We start from the raw sequence: 7,306 nt of genomic DNA on the forward strand, positions 1-7,306 counted from the left end.
CCAGGCAGAGTAATAATAAGTACCACCTTTTGGTGTCTGTTGGTATAACGTGGCCGAGGCTCGAACCACCGAACTTCCACTCTCTGGACAGACGCTCCATCAACACAGATATTGTATTAAAGTCTAACCTCGCATTTACAATATAAAACAATAGACAAGTCATTAAAACCAAATATCCTTTACGAGACACCCATTAAGGGTTACAAGAGACTATATGTACGATATAAAATACAGATTAATTAATAAATGGTACTAAAAAGCAATAATGGTTAAATATATTCTTCAAAGACTACCCACCATGATATAAAATACCTTGCCGTTTTTTCAATAAAAGTTTGCAGGTTTTGGCTGCTAAAAAGAACATCTCGGCCTCGGACATGATAAAACTAAACTTGTCACTATCATTTAATAATCATAACATATTTCTTCACATTTGACTAAAAGACTGTAACATCAAAATAACGTGGACATTGGAATAAAACATGGCATTCATCCTCAACGCACTCATTACAATTAAAACACACACGCTGGTTCAGGGGGCATGTTGGTGTAACAACAAATATAACCTTTTGGTGTCTGTATAACTTGACCGGGGCTCGAACCACCGAACTTCCGCTCTCTGGGCAGACGCTCTATCAAGTGGACCAGCAGAAGGTGACGTCTCTATTTCCAAAACCAGTATTTGGAGATCGTATGACCACTTTGAAATCACTTCAGTCCCGCTTACTTTGGCAATAATCCAGTGATATAAGAGCGGCCCTAGCCTGTCGCACAGTCCCTGGGCATTATTTCCCTACTGCCCAGCCCTCCATGCAATGTTAAGGCCCTAAATGAAGCAAGTCTAGATTTCCTCAGGTTCAGGTTCGGAATCTCCCGTCTCACTGGGGCTCCTTTTCAACATAAATGGGTATATTTGTTACTATCCAAATTATATATATTCAGAGACTAAACGCCCGTCTACAGCGGCCGGTACAGAATCGGTCTGGGGCTGCTTTCACGAAGCAACCTTAACTAAGGTTAACCTTAACTCCCATTCTTTAACATTGCACTAAGGTTACCTTAGTGACTTACGATCACCTTAGTGTTTTGTGAAAGGAGGCCCTGGTCTCGCCAAACCAGCCACTTAAAACATCAAGCCGGGAGCACTAGTTTGCGTTTTGTATCTTACATATACACGATTAAACACGCAATTTTCGCGTATCGATTGAATTTTGATGCATACGTTACACACGAAGGAAAAGTCTTCAAACGAATCAGCTGAGCTTGTTGACGTAAAACGTTGATATATTCCATATAGCACAGACATTGCCCGGATGTAAAATCGTTAATGAAAACGAATACCCACACGAACACACACATTTGTATAAGGAAAAAAGTGTTTTCCGTTTGTTCAGGACACGATTAAACGACTGACTACCCAGTGAAACAAATCGACTAAAAGTCCACGACAAATTTGTAATCCGATCTTCACGCTGCATCAGTCAATGTCATGTCGAGGACACTTTACTTTCTTAATATTATATCAATGCATGTTTCAATCAATATATCATAATAAACTTCTCCTGTAATTAAGATAAATTCTTTCAGGTTGTTTCTTGTTTGTCTTTTTTTATTCCTTCCATTCAAATCTTTATGTTAATCAAACGAATCCGAAATCGTGAAAATGTGCTAGCTGTTTTACGTTTACGACTGGATCGCGAGTCAGTGGACAATGCAAGGGAGGTCACTCTCGATTAGCACAATTTCTTTTCTCGAAGTGGATGGTTCTGAACGGAGATCGACCCTCAAAAGAAACCGTTCATTTTCACAAGACACATGAAAAAATTAAAGTGTACCTAAAAGTAAAAACAAACAAATTAATTAAATTTCATTAGTACATTTTGTTTATTTTCACAAGAAAGCACCTAACTGTGGTCTAATGTAGAAAACACTCAAAAGCATTTGATTTGATTAAATGACATAAATACAATTCACTGGCCAGGGTTGTGGCCTTGAGTAATAATGGTACATTCACAAACTCATTAATATCACAAAATAAGCCCACAACTTTTTAAATGCCACCAAGAACTTGACTGTCAAAACAATAAGACTAATACAATTATCACAAAAAATATACTTAATTATCTAAATTCCTCTTAACATACTTTCAATGTGAACTTTCACTAAGGAACATAAACCAACTTACAAAGGGTCATAGGGACTTGTAGTTTGCATCATTTGGTTGACACATTTTGGCATAAATTAAAAACATTTGGGAAAGAATATACGTTTTTTAAATCAAATTCCAGTTTAGCATATAAATGAACCAGGAACTGTAATTCACATAATTTACAAAATCATCCTAAAAGATAATTCATTAAGATTTGTCATATTAACGAATTTTATACATAATATTCTCCATTTCATATAAAATGCTTGTTCACCTCTCCTAAATCTGAGTCAGCTGATATTTGCTCTTGGCAAAAAAAATTTTTTTTTTCTAATTTTGGCTTTTGGGGTCGGACAGTTGTAAATCAACTAAACTATAGAAAGCCTAATTCATTAGAATAAACCTTCATGTAAATATCGGTCATTCTGACTATATAATACACACTTCAACAATTGTCAGTTTCACAACGGGAGAGCACTTCTTGCATTGCCCTCATCACATGATGCCTGCCCCAAACTGGGACCATTAGGAATATCTAGGGTAGCATTAGTAAAACAAAAACTCTAATCATTTCTAGCATGATTGACCAGTTTTGATGAAAATATACCATCATGTGCTTTGTGCTTTCTTTTGACCCAAAGTCTAACAGCCTGCATATTACTACTGACAACATTTCAATAAAAATGAAATCAGATCTTCCAATCCAATGTGATCCCAATCAGGGTGATATCGTATCAGAGTAAAAGGTCTGATTGTAAGGCTGTCCATATTTTTTTTCCATGTGTCCCATCTCGTATCAGAGTAAATGGTCCGATGAAAAGGCTGTCCATATTTTTTTCTGTTTTCCGTTCCTTATCAGAGTAAATGGTCAAATTGAAAGGCTGTCAGTATTTTTTTTCTGTGTTTCCCATCTCACGTGAGCATAAAACGACTGATTGTAAGGCTGTCCATATTTAATTCAGTGTTTCCCATCACCCATAATTTTCGTTCCAATGTGAAGCTAAAAAGAACCTGTCACATCTCAGTTTTCCTGTAACTACAGAAATGTATGCCTGCTGTGATTAAAAATACTCGTACCCTTAGTCATGAAAAAAATTATCATCCTGATCTCTCTTTACCTATACGTATTTTTAAAAAGGATTTCCAAAGCAAAACAACTACAGGTCTAAATTTTAACATTTCATAAAATAAATTACAGTTAGTGAAAAGCATTATTTTTTCCACCTGCCTCCTCTCTTGCTGGAAGGTGGTGTTGATAAGAAACATACTAAACCTATGGATGGCCTGATAAGTCTGATCATCACTTCGTTGTATATATGACATCACCTGTATCACTACAATATAGTTACATGTACATTAAAGGCAAGGTTTGGGGGACAGAATTTGTAATATATTTCACTAAATACTGGCTGACTTTGTTTCAAAATATTGTAAAGGTTCTGTCCACTACTTGGCATCGCTGCTTGGCCTAGCATTGGTCACTAGTTGAGCTTAAGACATCTTTAAGGTAGGCATCCAAACACTGTTCTTACCTTGATAGTAGAGCACAAGTGAAGAGTGAGTGAGGGAGTTGAGTTTTTATCAATAAAGCAGCCACAACATGGCAGGGAGACACCAGGGGACTCAAACAAGTGTACATATGTGGAGAATGAAACCCAAGTCTGTGTTAATGCTCTACCACTAGGCCACCAATGACAACCAGTTGAGCACAAAACCCATACAGGCAAAGGCACAAGATTGTCGATCCAAGGGACTTATAAGAGAGCTTAAATTCATTGTTTTGCTGTTGTCTTATACCACTCTCAGCTACATTACATGTCCAGCTGCATGACTGCCTGTAAATAATTAAGTCCTAAACAGGGCTTTGGTTCCATGCCACACTGAATGACACATTGCAAATGTGGTGCATCCTTACGAAAGCAATTTGTTCAAAATGTGCATCAGTTCACCTAGCAGTAGATGGGTACCTGGTAGGGTCAGACGGTTATGTGACTGTTACCTTCTAGCATATACCAGGCATTTGGGGTTGAATACTCCATGGGATCTCTACTCTCCGAATAATAATAAAATAGCGTCATGAGCATTCGACTGGTGAAGGCAAAAGGGCACATTATACATGCACTTATTACCAGTGATTGATAACATGAGCATCCAGCATCAACACCTTTGGGGTACGATGACAGGAACTCAGTCACCAAGACTGAATACCTGATGTACTGTAAATCATGAAATTAATGCGTCACGAATTTAGTGCGAGTGTCTAGTCTAAAATGCCTTGCGAAATGAATACGAGCTCAGGAATCTGTGTTGATGATAAAATGTGACACCCTGAATCTTTGGTGTTGTTCTTTTTCTTTTCACACTTGTAATTTACAAAATAACCTGAATTGAGCTTGTTAAGCAATGATTAGAAATGAGCTAACGATGTTTTGATTACGCTGCCATGTTCGATCACCTGATTGCTTGCAACTACTTGTCTTATGACAACATGTATAAACGTAATCCGACTTGAAAGACACAAGTCATCTACCAAGGTACAACAAACAAGTAGTTGGAGAATGTCCGGTCTGGCTGATGTGCTTGAGTGACTTTAAACAATGACCAGTGATTGTAACCAGTGATAATTACATGTGGCTTGAGATACCTGTAATGAGGAAGTGACCTGTATTGGTGTAATGTGTAGTGTCAACAGATTTATGTTTTCTGTCTTTTATTAAGTTCTCAAAAGTAAACATGGTCAGACTGAAATGCGTCATTATAATAATGCAAGAAGAGTACAGACACATTTTTCGCATTAATAAAATGCTCTCATTAATTTCATGATTTACAGTATTTGGTTGCCTTGGACAACCAGCACAGGTTGCTAGGGACCTATTCTAACCCAGAGTTCACAAACAACATCCGGTAATTGATTTCAACACGGAACCATACTCTCTTAGAGGTTAGAAGTTATGTCCCTTTACTGCAGACTACTTGCTTGACAAAGTAGACAGAAGAGGCACGGGGGTTGGTTAACAAATTTTAACAAAAATAAATACAATTATGACAATATGGACAGGATAGTAACCTTTTCAGGTTCCATTTAAAAGATTTTCTTTCTGCTTGTCTTCATTTCCTGTGACTATCCAGAATTTTATGCAATCATAATAAACATTACTTAAAATTTCATTTTAATGTTAAGCCTTAACCCACAGTTGTGGAAAGAAATTCTGTGAAACAACTGATTCAAATTGGGCTAACTATCATTCAAATATTATTCTCAAAGTGCTTGTATTTTCATCAGTTGACTGTGTGTGTTTGTGATCTTAAGCTGCACATTCCAGCAGTATCATGGATCTGACCAGCATTTGACGACAAGCAATGGAGAGCTGGGACCTAATAATCAGGATCCTAGACACGTACCTAACAACACAATAAAACATGGAGGCCAGTCCACAATCACCAACCCATCCTCTCACACCTCAGAACTTGCATTTTGGCCGAATTTCCCTCACCCCGGGATCTCTAGTTCTGGTTCCCACAATCTCAGATTACCTGCCCGATTTGTCTCAGTACTCAGTCAAACAGACCAATCAGAAGGCAAGTTACAAATAAGTCTCAATGTTGGGTGAATATCCATAGAATGGAGGCCAGACCAAAAGAGTATGACAGAATTTGAAAGAAATTTATCATAAAAACTCGACTGGAACCTTCAAGAAAGCCCTAACGGTCATTTCAATGGAAAAATGTCTTCAAGTCCATTGAAACTGCACATGGCAAGTTCTCCCTCATCAAATTCCTTTTTCCTTATCACATGTGATTGACTGGTAAACTGCAAATCAAGGGCAGATAATTCAAGATTGCATTGTGAGAAACTTGAGAATGGATCCAGAGGTTGGTGCAGGTTTACCGAAACGCAAGCCCCGGAGATAGAGATAATGTTCTAATGGAACCAGCATTGTAAATGGTCACGCCATTTTCAGGAAATGTTAAAAAAACATAAACATAAAAATATATCCATCAACATTCAAAAGAACACGTTTTGCTTTTTGCCTATTTTTTGGTATAAATATTCATGTTAAAAATGGCTACACAAGTATGTACAATAAAATAACAAGGTGACTTCACAACAATACTATCTAGTCAACCACATTTACTTGACTTCAGTGTGCTGTCTTGAGACAAACTAATGTTGTCATGGCAACATAAAAAGTATGTAAAAGAACAATTTCATCAATGTAAAAGTGACATGGTGTGACATGATGTGACCAATGATGTATATGATAACATTATAAACAAATCCCAGCAGCTGAGTCAGGACACTGTAATTAAGTATGAGTAGATCTAGTTTCAGTCTCATGAAATAAACACTCAGTATTTGTTTACCTAGCCCCAGTATTAGTTTATCTAGCCTCAGTAACAGCAGATCTAGCCTCAGTTTCAAACCTCTATTTTCAGTATAAGATATTGCCTCAGTTTGATCATATTTAACCTCACTCATAGTATGTCTAGCCTCATTCATAGTATGTCTAGCCTCATTCATAGTATGTCTAGCCTCAGAACCCGCATATCTATCCTTATTCAAAGCATATCTAGCCTCAGTACCAGCAGATCTAGCCTGCCATATATTGCCTCAGCCTGCGTACATCTCGCCTAATTACAAGCTTATCTAGCCTCAGTACCAGCAGATCTAGCCTATCATATATTGCTTCAGCCTGCATACATCTCGCCTAATTACAAGCAGATCTAGCCTCAGAACCAGCAGATCTAGCCTACCATATATTGCGTCATCCGCTGTACATCTCACCTAATTACAAGCTTATCTATCCTCATTACAGACAGACTGAGCCACAGTATTGGCAGATCCAGCTTCAATCACAAAAAGTAGAGCTTCAGTCTCACTAAATTATGCCATATATTTGCTGAAAATATGTCAGTATGGTCTAAACATAGCGTCAAAATTTGGATATCAGTCGTCACCAATTACGTTTAAATTTCTCTTGAGCTTTCTCCTTCAAAGCAATGACAGGTTTTAGGACAAACTCACCAATTTATGTACTAGGGTGATCATGTTTATGAGTGAGTGAGAATGGTTTTACGTAGCTTTTAACAATATTTCAGCAATATCATGACGGGCGACACCAGAAATGGGCTTCACTCAATGTACCCATGTGGGGA

Source organism: Haliotis rubra, unplaced genomic scaffold (genome assembly GCF_003918875.1).
Source record: "Haliotis rubra isolate DU_JTF1 unplaced genomic scaffold, ASM391887v1 Scf438, whole genome shotgun sequence".
NCBI lineage: Eukaryota > Metazoa > Mollusca > Gastropoda > Lepetellida > Haliotidae > Haliotis > Haliotis rubra.